The 14,366-nt window shown below is 35.2% G+C and overlaps 1 protein-coding gene across 6 annotated transcripts in view; it reads left to right on the forward strand.

Annotated features, from left to right (window-relative positions):
• The window catches only part of LOC136850627 (uncharacterized protein DDB_G0284459-like), a 370,523-nt gene that overhangs the window by 216,754 nt on the left and 139,403 nt on the right, over positions 1-14,366 (forward strand). The window lies entirely within an intron of this gene.

Raw genomic sequence — 14,366 nt, forward strand, 5'->3', positions numbered from 1 at the left:
GCAATGATGATTGATTATGAGGAAAACTTGTATTCGGTTTGTGCTGCCTTTCTTGAATAATATGTACCGTATATACTCGCGTATCATGCAACTTTTGAAGACCTAATTTTGAAGCTAATTTTAAGGGGGTCGCATCATACATGAGATATAAAATTAGCATATGTAATATTCGGTTATAGTATCATATTATAAAATACAAACATAGTGAATATGTATCTTTTCCATGGATATTTTAAAATGTTATGCCTTACTTCAATGTATCCAATATTATTGTATGTATTCTCATACTACTATTGTATTATAAAATACGAACAAAGCGATCAATGTTTTGTTTTGGAAATCAGCTAAGGGTGATTTTGAGGTAAGTTTATTTTGCCGCGTTTAACTCAATTCAGAGTGATTTTCTTGCTTCTAGTTAGAGTAAGTGAATCTCTAGGTAGTGTATTTATATGGGTCAAGGTTATTCTTTGTTATAAGAAGTGTTTTTAAGTCAAAACATGACTTAAGTACCTCTTGTTGTTAACTGAATTTAGTTATTTTTTCATTAATAGATGGCATTAGGGGCATGTTTTTTGTCCAAAAAATAAAAAAATTCATTCACTATTTTCACTTCATCATAATATGAGTTTTACATATTTATTTTTTATCAGCGTGAAAACAACAGTAAAATGTGTTCTTTCATGCCCAATAGTTTTGATTAAAATACTTTTATCTCCAATTTTATTTACGGTCGAGTATGATGGCTTGTCAAAGTTTATGATAGTTTCATCCATGTTGATGGTGCACGATAATGTATGGTCATGAGCAGCTTGAACATTCTTTTCTCAGCTACAGCTACAACTATTAGCTTAAATTTAGCAATATATTTCCTTGCCCATCTTTTCTCCATAGCGAATAAGAGTATAATGTAAAAATATATCAGTTCTTTTCTGCTTAACATCATTTGTAACATAACTACAGTAATTGTTTAATATCGTACGATGGTTGAAATGCAAGCAATACAGGTGTTGTTATCTGATTCTGTTGTTCATAGCAAAACAACTGTTTCTCGTTCAGTTGTCCAGCTGTGTTTACGCAACAAGTAGTATAACATTACTAACAATACTTTTACAATTGTCTTTTACTTTTTTAACTTATTTAACTAGAAGATGGGATAGATAAAGAGATGGAGGAAAAGAGGTTAGTCTATTGTAATTTGGTTTCAAAAAAGGAATTCGCATGATACACGAGATACATGATAAAATCATTTTTAGGATGAAAATTTGGGGGTCATGTGTTACAGTATATACAGTATATATAAGTATATCCATAAACAAACATCCATAAAAATAAAGAATATATATATATATATATATATATATATATATATATATATATATATATATATATATATATATATATATATATATATATATATATATTCTTTTAATTGAGTCTTTAAGAATCAGCAAGCATGCATTTTTCTAGAATATTGATCCATTAATAAAAATTTCTAAAGTGCATAATGGAAGTGGTCAGAAGTGTGATGAGATTGAAGTGCTTGAATGAATGGGTAAGTGGTTACTAATTAGGTTTTGGTTTAAAAGCCAGGAATTCACCAGTTTGCTTTCCTAATTGCATTTGTAATGTGCAGTATAGTGTGTCATATAGGAAAAAGTATCAGATCTAAAAGTGATTCATAGTTTCATAATAAGTGCATGGTTACTCCTCATTTGAATATAACATCGTACCTCACATAGGACATAATTTTGAAATATAATAACTGCATTTGGAGATTAAGTTTTGTTACTCCCCTCAGAGTTTTATAAGGAAAGGCTTTAGGTAAATGTTAGTAAGTCACTCTCAAGGTCAATTGTCATTTCTGCATAAACAGTGAAGTTGCATAAAAAAGCATTGCATAGGAAAAATATGTACTCAGTTTGCTAATAGAGTTGAACACAGTATATTGTAGTTACTTACATAGATTCTGTTGTTCTATATAATTGGAAAATACAAGAATTGGTGCTCTTCTTGTAATGTGGTAATCTTGAATGGTTATTATATTTGTGAATGTAATTAAGTTTAAATAGAGTGGAAATTATATTTGTTCCGATATGAATACTCCCTACACCTTCATATATAAGTGATTCCCATGCGCTTCGTGTGTCTCCGCTGACCGTAGACTCATTTTACTGAAAACCACTAGCTTCATGTGTCCTCATCTGGCCTGGTCCAAACCTACCCGAGCTTCCTCAGTTGTTTCCCAGCCAACTGTGTGATGACGTATTTTGTCTTTATATATTTTTTGGAACATTGGTTGAAGGGTTATCCAACAATTATCAGTTATTTGGTTGTCTTTTATAGTTTCTGGTGTGGGTTGATTATGGTCTTTAATAAAAGAGTATTTTTTAATTACATCACATATCTAGATTACTAAGTGCGTTGGGTAGCTTCACTTTGGTTTCCAGCTGCCTCCCTTTTTTACCTTGTACTTTTTATGTTCTCATCTCTTTCTCCCATTTCTTCTGTCTAACATCTTGAACTTTTGTCCTCCAAATGTCCGGTCATCTGGATCCTTTGTGGGTGATTCATAAAATTCCATATGTTCTGTGTGGACTCAGAAATGTGAGGCTTGTAAAATTTGAATACTGCACCTGGCTTAACAAGGAGAGAGAAAGTTTTATTGCAAGGCTCTGTGTCAAGCCCTGGGTCTGATGGTGGTGAACAAATGCCCTTAAGGTATATACGAGTAGTATTCCTGGGACACCTAGGACATAGAGTACTTGGTGGTTATATTAACTACGTGGATGAAACTTCACTTTGTCCAAAGGACTTGGTGGTTATATTAGCTACATGGATAAAACTTCACTTTGTTCCAATATGTATTCACTTTTTTTTTTTTTTTAACACCTCCAACCCAGACTGATGACAAACCATGCCTAAAAAAATAGCTTTTCATGCTAGGAAAGTTCTCTCCCCTTCTCAAGGTTCCATATCAAATTCCCTCCTAAATACAGGTGCCCTGATTGTTAGGGGGAAAGCTGTAATACATGTCAGACTGCCCATTTCTTAAATGGCGTCAGACCTGGGCACTTGCTTTTTGCCCAACTAAGAGCTAGTGCTCGTAATTTCTTATTTGATTATTACTTCTTCATGTAGTTCATTATTACTCCATGATTGTTCAGAAACAGTCCATTGGTGGTATTTCTACTGCCAGCAATTTTGGCTTGTAACTTGAAGCAGCAATGAGTATTGTGGAGAATATAACAAAAATCCAGAGGGTACAAACTTGGGAGGGAAAAAGATGTGAAAAATATCTTTTTGAGAAATTTATTTTTGAGAAAGGGTCATGGTAAGGAACACAGTTGAAAAAGTAGTTTCAGGAGGAAAAAATAAAGTAGCAAACTTCAGTCTACCTAGCTCTTCATGATGCAAATGTCATGAAGAGGTAAAAAAAAAATTTGTTGTAAAATCCCTCATGTACAGTAAGTTCCAAAAGTGAAGCTACAAATTTCAGAGGATTTTGTTTGAAATTCAACTGGCAACTACAACACGTAGCTGAAAAACTTATTTAATTTCTACATTGAAAGTTCTGTCAACTAAAATAAAGCTAACATATGATGCTCAAATATCAAATCTGTGATATTTTTAACAATCATAAGAAAAAATTATGGTAATAGTAATTATTTCAAAGTATAGTAATTACTTCAAACTATAGAAACTAAACAATTTGACATTTTCGTTCAACACAGGATTACCAACATTACCTTTGTATATTTCGAGCAATGTGGAAACAAATATTTAATATCATAGTGTATTATCAATTATTTTAGTGAAGATGCATAAAACCATGCAAGTATCAATAGAATATAAAGGGAAAATCTCCGTAACATTAAACATAATCAAGCATGAATGCACCTAGATTCAAAAGAGAAGTTGGGTGTGGTTGGTAGTTCTGATTTTAGCTTCTAGGACCCGACCATTCTGACTCTACTTCAGCTTTGGCTTTGGTTTTGACCCACGACACAAACGTAACATTATCTACCCAACCTATGAATCACCAGCCGTGTCCTACCAGGGTTGGGTTGTGGGTGGGGGGGGGACTTTTCCCCAATATCCCCATCGCCAGCCAGTAATATTGAATAAACAGGTAAATCAGTTCCCTTCTTCATTATGTTTGCAATAACTGACAGAAAGTAACCAATATTGAAAGGGTAAACTTGATTGCAAACAGGTTTTCCGTTACAAATACAGAGGGCTTCTCCAAATAATAATAAAAGTGTTCCCAAATCATTCAAGTCTAAGATCCACCAAGGTTGACCGAAAACAACTGAAAATTCATCTATCTGACTTCCTCACTTCCTCTGCCTTGGCTTAGGCCTAGACTTCCTCACTTCCCCGGACTTGACTTTGGTGCAGACTTCCTCACTTCCCCTGACTTGACTTAAGCCTAGACTTCCTTACTTCCCCTGGCTTGGCTTAGCTCTAGACTTCCTCACTTTCCCTGCCTTGGCTTAGGCCTAGACTTAGTCATTTCCCCTGACTTGGCTTAAGCCTAGACTTCCTCACTTCCCCTGGCTTGACTTGGGCCTAGACTTCCTCACTTTCCTGACTTGACTTAGACCTAGACTTCCTCACTTCCCCTGACTTAACTTAGGCCTAGACTTCCTCATTTCCCCTGACTTGATAATGAAACCTAATTAATTGAAAATCACGTTTACAACCATCTAGATATCCAAACAACTCAATTTATTAAATAACAAGCAGGAAAATATATTTCCTTGATTATTGAAATAGGCCTAACCATGTAGCCAATGCTAAACGTGCATATAACTTGATTTCTTTTTTTTTTTCTTTCTTTCTTTTTTTCCACACCAACTTGTGTCTTACTTATATTTCATTCAATCAGATGCTAAACTTCTTTGTGCTTTATCAAAAGAAATCATAATAACTTTCAATATGACACTTTAAAAGTAGAAAGTTAATTTACAAATCACATTAAGCCAATGCTTATGCACTCGGTTCTTGGTGCCACTCAGTGGTGAATACTCGATATCACACATTGAGAGCTGCAGATGTTTCTACGGGGAAATTCTTTTTTTCTTTCTTTTAATAAACAATTATCGAACTAACATTGATCATTCACTGGGGAAATACCTTCTGTGGCTCTACAGTTAATCACTGATACTTATTATCTAATAAAGAGGATGACAGTAATTGGAATAGCTGGCAACCCCACGAGTTTCTAAAGTAGTACAATCAATTTTGAAATTTGTAGATTCAGTTTTGGAACTTACTATACAATGTGCCAATATAACAGCAAGACTCATTTCATTAAATGGTCCTGAAGCAGTGTAACTTCTCTATAGATAGGCAATCAGCATATCCCTCAAGTCAAGTTTTGAGGAACTGTAGCAGATCCCTCTAAACTAGCTGGTGGATCTGCATTAGATCCAACATGCTCATTGGAAGGATTTTAAGCAGCTCTTTCAAATCCCTGAAGGATATTGAGCACGTCCATCTCACCCCCATAAATGTGGTGTGTCTGTCCCCATGAGACAAGCATGCATAGCTGAATGAACCAATAATTGAGGCCAGCTCAGTGCACCCCTAATGCCCACTTTATCTAAGGCCTTCATGCAAGTCCATGAATCATCAAATAAAAATACTACGACCCAAGGAGACTATGAAAAAAAAGCCTAAGTCACTGTTTTTCTGGAAAGCATCTAGATAAGTGCCTTTCCAGAAATGAAAGAATAATTTTTTCAAGAATGCCATTGTCAAGGACTTGAATCAAATGCAAAGATTTAGTATTAGTAATTCATGAACTGTTCCCTGTACTAGTCTGTATGTAGGAAATTATGATGCCTTGGTATACCCCATACCCAAGGAAGTATGTACTGTAGTTATAGATTATACAATGCCTTACAGTGCGCTAGTAGAAGGGCAAGATGGGAGCCTTGTTTATGCCCATCATGGCATTCCTCAGGTACCTTTTAGTTTAGCTACGCAGTATCGATTGAATCTTCATGAAGGAACAGTGTTCGCTGTATCTTCCTCCTCGTAATTAAGAGGCTTATGAGTTAATAATTGAATTAATTCAACTTCCTTAACAATACCTACTCCTGGGAGATATGAACATCATGCACCTACTATGAGGTGATGTTCTATCTAGTGTTAAAGGTGATGAGTTGTAGGGCTTCTTGAATTGAGAACTAACTCACTCTGATACTCAGACAGGTACATATTTACTGGCCTCTCTTTATCAAGTCCTAAGTCTGTATTTGACTTCGGCTACATAACTGGAAGCCTGAATGGCATAATTATGGTGTCTGCAACATCAGATTTTGTATGTAATATCAGAAAGGCACTAACAAGATTAAAAAGGCATACTACAGCAGTAAATAGATCAATTGTATAAAAACAGCACTCACTGTCATAGTCATATAAAGTGTCTCAGTGTCATTAGTGGTCATCTTCTGTTTTCTCCATAAACTGAAGAATCCCACCGTCAGCAGTGTGGAGGAAACTTTGAAAAGTAGATGGAGAATTTTCAGTGAGGCCCCTCCAGTTTTCATTTCAGTGCCTTTGACCCATCAAGTACTCGAGCATTACTTAGTTATCCACTCGTGGCATATTTTGTCATGTTTCACCTTTTTTATTAGGCAAGTTGATACATTAACATAGAGTACAGTACAGTACAGTATTTTACCTGTTCTGGTAGTACAAGCATGTGTAAATAGAAAGTAGAAATACTGTATTAATATATTTTGCTAAGAATACTAAGGGGTAGATTTGAGCTTATCTTTTATTTTTCTTCTTGTATTTTTCTCTTAGTTATGCAACCTGCAATACAACATAAATTATCTCTGTACTTGTGTTGATGATTTACAGTTTAATCATGATTATGTAATATACTGTACTGTACATTAAAATAACACGGTACTGTATGTGTAGAATTGTAGATAGAAAAGTATTGAAATTACTCATGCACTGAGAGAGCGAGTCAGCCTTCACTTACTTTTTTCTTGGTTACAAATAAGAAAAATTTGGTACTATTTTAATTTGTTTAGAATTTTTTTGTTGCATCAATTTCCATATATATATATATTGAAAAAGGAGGTGTGTTCCAATATTAAAATAATATTTTTATACGGGGTTGGATATCATCTATGATTTCATGTGTCGTATCAGGGGCTTGGAACCAATTTGAGGAAGGTGAAGAGGGATGCTTGTATGTTAACTCCCTGCAACCTCATGTTGTTTTTCCTCTTTCCTGATTTTCATTATTATCCCAAACTTTTCCTTTTCCCCATCTACTTTGTAGAGGTTGATTCTGTTCCTCCTAATTCGTCATTGATGTGAATAGTAATGTTCTGTTTTTTATGTTCTGTGATTTGCTTATAATTGTAATGATAATGAGAAATTGATAGAAATTGTCTGAATGAAAAAGGGAAAAAATGGTAAGGAAAAGTAACAAGAATTTTTATTAATATATTCCATGACTGGTATACGTAGCCATCTCTTTTCAGCAATATTTTATAGATTTGCTCTGTATGGGATCATGACACATGATACTGCACATCTCTAGAAAAAGTGCATTTTGGAGACATATCACCTTGAAATCTTTGAAGTGCACATGGCATATCATTTCCGATATGGGACTTCTTTTTGCAAAGTTTGTTACACACTTCATATGTAAAAATGATCATTTTACAAGTTGGTGAATTTAATGGAAATATCAACAAATGAAGACTTGATTTAAGGAAATTACAGTATGATGAAATCTGGATGAATGAGTGATTGAATCAGGGTGTTAGGTATTGTTTATATGCTGTAGCAGGTTTTATCATCTTCCGGCTTTATTATGGAATGTTTTGTGTTTGTATTATTTTATATGTGAATATATTGTGGTTTTATATACTGTGATGCCTCTTCAACAAAATAGTTACATGATTTCCTCCTATCATATAGCAAATGATTTATGATTATGGTAGATAACAACCAACATTTTTTGCAAGGTTTGCTGGATATAAATTCAACGAAAGGCTGTGGCAGAAACTTATCTTTTGTAGAATTTTAGATTATTTCATCTTGGTGTAAGCTTATTTGAGAGGTATTATTTTGTCTTATTCTTTTGATATAACTGTTACCTTTTACTGTTCCCTCAGCTCTTCCCATGTAAGCATTCAACTTTGATAACATTATCTTGGCTCACTTCTTATATAAGGATAGGTTTTGTACAAGACTAAAAGTTACACGTTAATAATAGTAACCTGGTTATATGCTTCATGTTCATTTACACTGTTTTGCCAAGAGCCTTATCAGGATTTATTAATAAAATTCATGTTCATTTCCTTAGCTTACAATATTTTACTTATCTTGCTATATGAAAGGAATTGGCGTGTACCATGATATCTTTCGTTGGCCATGGTATATTGAATGCACCGCAGTTTATTATTTTTATAAAGGTTTAGAGTACATTTTGAGACTTCTCATGCTTAACAACTGACTGACTTCTTATTAATTTATTTATATATAATCTTTGGGTTTCTTAATATATCATTGTCCTATGAAAATATACATGATTTATAACCTGTTCCCATTAGTAACTGGACATTGCATATGTAGTCATGTAATAAAATCTAATAAAATTTTACTTTTTACTGTAGAAATTCATTTTACCAAGCAGGAAATCCCCAAAAGACAAAAGTACTGGAGAGTTCACAGGTTCCATGATATGAAAATATTATTGTACTGCTACTGATAATTATGAATTGTTCATTCACACGTGAAAAGTGTTTGTGTATGATTTATTTAAGTCTGTTTAGGTTTAGCAAATTTCAGTTGTTTAATCGTATTGAATAATTACATAGGATTTTAATTGTATTCATCCTTAGACTATTATGAACACTGCTGTGGATTAAAGAATGGAGTCTCTTGCTCATCAGTGTTAGCCTCTTACGTTTGTAGTATAGCTGTTTGTAGGGTACATTATTACTAGAGTTTAATACTTTGATTTGTCAAGATGAATTTTCACGTAGAACTGTGAAGATAGTTAAATTCTAAGCTGCTATGTTCTTATTATTATTAGCAGGCTCTGAAGAGTTGACATGCTGTCCAACTCGGCCCAGCATGCTAATTTTAAGATTTTAAATAGGTTAAGTTTGCCAGCGCAAGGGGAAGTCTTACTGTTTGTTTGAATAGGATGAAAGTTTATATCTCAGCAGTGTGCCAAGATTTGAGATTTTTTGTTGTCACTTCTGAGTTGGCTATTTTCATATTTAAAAAAATACCCCTTTGGTATAGTGTCAGTTCCAGCCATTTTTATGGTTTGCTTATGTTTGAGGTATATATTTTTATATTACCTCTGTCTTCAGGTACTAAGAGACAGTGATTTTGGACAATAATTGTAATCATCTTTGTTCCAAGGATTACAGAGGACATTTATTATTTTAGTGAAAATTTATTCCTTTGGAAGACTTGGATGATGATGGTATAGGACTCATCTACAATACAATCCTTGGTTGTTAGTTTTGTGGTATATTTGCACTTTTTGAAGATGTCGTTCAGTCAGATCTAGATAGCATTACTGTATCTATTTCATCACAAACCCATCAATCATCATATGTTGAATATTTGTGTTTGAATGTTCCTAGATTCACAATCCCCTTTTATCAGACAGAAGAGTATTGTGTTACCACAAGTGCCATCTGGATTTTTAGGAATGTTTCAGTCCCCTTCCTCACTTTTTGGAAACTTCTGATGCTGTTGACAGCTCTGTTCACTGTTTACTAGGTTCTTACTTTGCAGAAGGCTTGATATTCCATCATTTACCATGAGTTGGTTTCAATTTTTCCTCATAAGATCTATTTAAGTTCATTTCACTTCAGTGCCTAGTATATAATATTGATATGTAATCTTCACTTACGAGACACACATTAGTTTCCGGGATCGCCTTTGTATCAGTGGCTTTATAAAATGCATCAGTCTGTGAGTAATTAACATTTTATTCATCCTTAGAATTTAGCTCTTTTGTACTGTTTGCCCCATAACAGTCTGTGTTTTTAGTGTCTTGTGCGTAGTTTTATATTTTTTCATCATATGGTACTGTTTTTTTTTTTTTTTAGTTATATGAGCAAGTAGTCATTATTATGTAGGTATATGTTATATACAGGCAGTCTCCGGTTTACGATGCGGGTTCTGTTCTGGCGCCACATCATAAGCTGAGAATCATCATAAACCGAAATAATCATCTCCCTAAAATTCTTGTGCTGTCATTCCCTCTCTTATTTCAGAGAGTGAGAGAAAAAAATACTACTCACCCTCCTTTCAGTGTATGCAAAGCCCTTGAGGTACAAGCTTTGTGGCTGGTTAAAATTCCATCCTTCCTGCCAGTAGCGTGTCATCAAAGAGAGAGAGAGAGAGTTGTTACAAGTTGTTATTGGCTACTTTCAGTCCCTCCGGCCAAGTGTGTTGCTGTGGAGAGAGGGGATTGCTATGAGCTCTGTTATTTGTTACTTCTAATCCCTTGAGCCAATATCATGTCATCATGAAGCCTACGTCAAAGCAATAAAAAATTTGTAACACAACCGATGATGGAATTTTAGTATATTTTTATGTTGATATACAGTAATCCATATTTCATTAAAGGATATATGCAGTAGAGAGAGAGAGAGAGATAGGCAGTTGGCCTTACTTAACTCTCAAAAGAGTGAAATTATTTGTGAATTATTTGGGGAGAGAGAGAGGTGCTTACATCTGTAAGCAGTTTGTGATTTCACGGGATTTTAATTTGAAATTTTATTGATACTTTGCTCTGGTTAGCTTAATATTAATATTTGAAAATTAGTAAGTCATTATTTTATCATGAAAAATGTATTTAGTCATGAAAATAAAATAAAAATCAGTAATTAGTGAATATTGCAATGAAAAAATCCGCGAATGTGAGTTTTCTTCCGTCGTATGTGTTGGACTGAGTCGTCTGAAATACCGTCGAGAATTGTAAGAAAACCTTACTTTTAATCCTTTGGGTGCCTTGAAAACAATGAATCCTGCATTTTTATTGAATTTTTCATAAAAAACCTCCAAATATTGACCATTCTGCCATTTTGGATACATATTTCTTCCATTCGGATTGGCGCTGTCCGAAATACTGTTGAAAATCATAAGAAAACCTTACTTTTAATCCTTTGGGTGTCTTGAAAACAATGTATCCTGCATTTTTATTGAGTTTTTCATAAAAAACCTCTAAATATTGACCATTCTGCCATTTTGGATGCATATTTCTTCCATTTGGATCGGCGTCGTCCGAAATACTGTTGAAAATTATAAGAAAACCTCACTTTTAATCCTTTGAGTGTCTTGAAAACAATGTATCCTGCATTTTTATTGAGTTTTTCAGCAAAAAACCTCCAAATATTGACCATTCTGCCATGTTGGAGACATATTTCTTCGTCGGATCTGCGTTGCCAGAGTCGTAAACCTGGAGCATGCGTTGTAACCCAGGAAATAATTTTTGATGAATATATTTGAAGAGTGTTGAAGACTCAGAACATCGTAAGCCGAGCCTGTCGTAACCCCAGAGACTGCCTGTAATAATATATTTTAGGCACAGTAGTACAGTATTGCTGTATTTGCTCACATTGAATTAGTGTACTATTTATTTCTGTTGCAGTCTGTAATTATTAATCCCAGAAATAGCACTTTTTCATTTTAAGTCCCCTGAGAATTAACTCTCAACTTTCCCTCCTATATCATCCCAACTATTCAGGATTTGTTGTGGGAGGATTTTTTCAAGTTTCCTTGTGACGGCCCACCTTCCTTTCCTTGATGTGGGTTATTTACTCTCATAACAGATGGTTATTTTCATCTTTATCTGGAAAAGATGATGACTCGAACTGAAATGGAATTTGTTGAGAAATCGGTGTACTTGGACCTAAGGGTATTGGTTGAAATGGCCATTTCTCTGGCTGTTGAGAAGGTTGGTTGCTTTCTTGCCTTGCTTCCACAAGCATTGGTTGTGGTATTTCTTGGGTATCTTGAAGTCTTTAGTATTGGACCTGTGAGACCCATGATTGCGTGTCCCTCTCCTCAAGCTCTTGATGACATTTTGTTGTTTCTTTGCATGGCCTGTGGCATTTTGTAATGTGCCCTCTGGCTGCAGTCTGCTTGCCACCCTCAAGTTGCCACAAAATACCTACTGGTCTCATTCTTGGGTATAGCCCCATTGCCCGAAGGGTCCTGTTGGAATTTTTAATTGTTTTTTAGACACAGAATAGGCTTGGGAAGGGTATTGGCTTTTCTACTCCCTATGGTTTATTGGTATTTCTGTCAATTGGCACAGTGTGTTGCCTTGGCAGTCATTCACACCATGCAGTTTAGTTTTATTTTATGGCACGGTCCTCAGGACCCCAATTTGTGATTCTGCCATTGGACAAAATTTTGCTCAGTTGACAGTAGTTAAAATATTGAAGTAATTCATTAGATTCCAGTCATTTCCACATTTCTGATGTTCTTGGTGTGTTGTTGTTACAAGCACATATGCTCATCTTCTTGGAGCACTGAGGTGGATTGCTGGAACTTAATTTTTGATAGGTGGCCAGTTTTTTTTTTTTTTTACTCTTTTGCTCTATCAAGATTGTGGCCTTCCTGTTCTGCACAGCCATCTGTAACTATGCAAAGACGACAACAAGTTTGTCTGCACTTCAGTGATCTCGTACTTCACTTGTGGTAAGTTACAAAGTATCGGCCGTGCCCTGATTCTTCAAATGTGTTTATGACATTAAAAGCACTCACTATCATCCTATCGTTGGTTTCTTTCTTTTTGGGGTGATTCCTCTCCTGAGAGGCTTGGCATGTTTGTAAGGTTTTTACATATTGGGCTACCTTGGTTTTATTCTCTGTAACCAAGCTTAAACCAGGGATAGCCTAGATGTCCTCATGCCATTGAATGGTCTCTGACACTTTGTTCTCATTGTTCCTCTTCTGACTTGTTTTTAAAGAGATTATCTGGGGCAACCTCTTGCATTTTTGCTAGGTCATGGCATATCCTTGAGCCCCAGTTATTAGGCATACCCCAGAGAGGATGGTTCACCTTGAAAACTACAGTGGCTGGTGCATCAATGATACAGCTCCTCTCTCCTCTGCTTTTTACTTTTTGTGGTTTGTGTGAGGGACAGGTGTTGTTCCACAACTTCAGTGGGCCTGCGAGTTGCTTCTCGGTGGCAGCTATCACAGCCTCATTATGCTTTTACAGCTACTGTTGAACTCTGTCATGGCAATTTGGTAGGTATTCTTTTGCTGATGGAGCTTCTCATCCCATGTGACAGATTTCATTTTGGCTCTTAGCTGGACTGGAGTTTTTGGGCTAAGAATCTCATACAATAAAGTCTCATTCTTGCTCTACTTGGCTTTAGATGTCTTTGCCCCATCCTCATGAGTAGGGTGCTCTCAAGTCATGCTAGCAGCAGTTTGTATCTTTCCACCAGCTCTCATGCTTTTGTTTGACTAGTCTCTGTATCTTTCCACCAGCTCTCATGCTTTTGTTTGACTAGTCTCTCAAGCCACTGAAATCATATTTTATCAAAATGCTCGGGAGCCTTTCGCCTGACTTGATCGGCGCCCTCCTCTTTTCTGGTGTTATACTTTATTAGGAAGTGTGGTTTTAATGAAATATCTGCATTTATGCCTCAGGTGCCTATTATGCATACCACCGGGGGGTTGTGTCTTGTTACATTCGTTGCGTATAGAAGCTATCTGGATTTCAAAGGTCATCATTGGCTCCATTCTGCCTTCTACAAAAGTTGGACTTTTTGGTACCATCATCATCTGTTCTTTTGAAGGGCTTATCCTCCCTCTTCAGTTTCAATTCAGGCTAATTATGAGTAATGTGTTTCATATAACAATAGGAAATTTAAAACTAAAAGTTTTTATACAAACAGACCATTGGAGATTGCAAATCCACACCTGACATGTGTCAGGGGTAGGGGTAAAAAAACTTATTAGTACTACTGCTCCCATATGGTGTTTACAAACATGATAATCTGTTTTCCATACATCTCCACTGCCTTCCTTAAAATGTAAACATTTTACAAATTTCTTTGGAGAATATAGTATCAAGTTTATTCATGCCTTGACTGATATTCATATTATGGCCATAACTTGCATTTATAAGGTTAGATGCAATTATGTTCCTTTCCAGTGATTACTAGAATACGCTATCGTTTTTCCCCTTCTCAGCTGATAGCATGATTGTTCTCACTAACATGTACAAAAATTCCACTGTTCACATGTGCTTATCTCACATTTTTTATTGTTCTATAATACATATATTCATATAGATATATGTGTATACATATATATATATATATACATATATATGTATA

The sequence above is a fragment of the Macrobrachium rosenbergii genome, chromosome 22, assembly GCF_040412425.1.
Source record: "Macrobrachium rosenbergii isolate ZJJX-2024 chromosome 22, ASM4041242v1, whole genome shotgun sequence".
NCBI lineage: Eukaryota > Metazoa > Arthropoda > Malacostraca > Decapoda > Palaemonidae > Macrobrachium > Macrobrachium rosenbergii.